The sequence below is a fragment of the Gossypium hirsutum genome, chromosome A03 (assembly GCF_007990345.1).
Source record: "Gossypium hirsutum isolate 1008001.06 chromosome A03, Gossypium_hirsutum_v2.1, whole genome shotgun sequence".
Taxonomy (NCBI): Eukaryota; Viridiplantae; Streptophyta; class Magnoliopsida; order Malvales; family Malvaceae; genus Gossypium; species Gossypium hirsutum.
The window spans coordinates 29,278,665-29,279,983 of record NC_053426.1 but is presented as its reverse complement, the minus strand read 5'-3'; the positions used below and the strand labels follow the sequence as shown (position 1 = coordinate 29,279,983).

Here is a 1,319-nt window from a genome sequence, read left to right as displayed (position 1 = left end):
AATCAATTTTTCCCAAAAGCAATTCCCCAATTCTTTTCTCTATGCGTTCTTAGTTTAGATAATTAGTTAATTAAAACAAAACCTCTTTATTCTTAGGCTAGATAATAAAAAGACAGTCATTACTAGTACTTTTAGTTCCTTTGGGTTTGACAATCTGGTCTTGCTAAAACTATACTACTGTTCGATAGGTACACTTGCCTACATCGCAATAATAGTTAGTTTAAGAATGAGTAATTATAAATATTTAAAACTTATCACGAAATCACGTGAACAAGTCTTTGGCACTGTTGCTGGGGAACTAAGATATTAGGAACGCTCAATTTTTATTACTTTAGCCATTTATTTTTCTTGTAATTTAATTTTATATTACTATTATTGTTACTTACTTATTTACTTTGTTCCTTCTCTTGGTAGGTTTTTATAGTTTATGACTAGAAGAAACCCGTCAGGACCATTACTTTTTGACAAAGAAATCGATCGTACAGTTCGTAGAAACCAAAGAGAAATTAGGCGAAGCTTAAGATACATAGAGAACGAGCAAGAAGACGATACTCAACCCCCAACCGAAGAGATGGCTAAAAACAAGGCAATCAGCTACCTCCTGCAATTGCGGTTAATCAAAATCCTGCTCCATGCACTATGTATGATTATGCTAAACTTCTTTAACAGGAATTGGATCGAGCATGGTTAGACCTGCTATAGCTGCAAATACTTTTGAATTAAAACCTAACACTATTCAAATGATACAAAAATTTGTTCAGTTTGATGGTTTGTAGGATGAGGATCCCAACGCTCATTTAGCCAACTTCTTAGAACTATGCGATACATTTAAAATTAATGGCGTTTCTGACGATGCCATACATCTTCGGTTGCTTCTCTTTTCATTGAGGAACAAAGCTAAACAGTGGTTGAACTCGTTACCACGAGGGTCAATTACTACTTGCGAAAAAATGATCTAAAAATTCTAACTAAAATATTTTCTGCCAGTTAAAACGGCTAAATTATGTAATGATACCTCTTCTTTTGTGCAGATGGATTTAGAAACCCTCTATGATGCATGGGAGAGATACAAGGACTTACTGCGAAGGTGCCCTCACCATGGGTTACCGCTTTGGCTCCAAGTTCAAACATTCCATAATGGTCTAAATCCTTCGACTCGGTAAATGGTTGACACAGCTGCTGACGGAACCATCAATAATAAAACACCTGAAGATGCCTATGTGTTTATTGAGGAAATGTCACTGAATAACTATCAGTGGCAAGTCATGAGGACAAAGCCAACGAAAATAGCCTGTGTTTATAACGTCGATTCGGTCACC

At 35.9% G+C, this 1,319-nt stretch overlaps 1 non-coding gene across 1 annotated transcript; it reads right to left on the bottom strand.

Moving 5' to 3' along the window:
• Positions 1-998: 998 nt before the first annotated feature.
• Positions 999-1,105, bottom strand: LOC121225747 (small nucleolar RNA R71). The gene has a single exon (XR_005923623.1). It is a non-coding gene; the product is annotated as a small nucleolar RNA R71 (small nucleolar RNA).
• Positions 1,106-1,319: the final 214 nt, after the last annotated feature.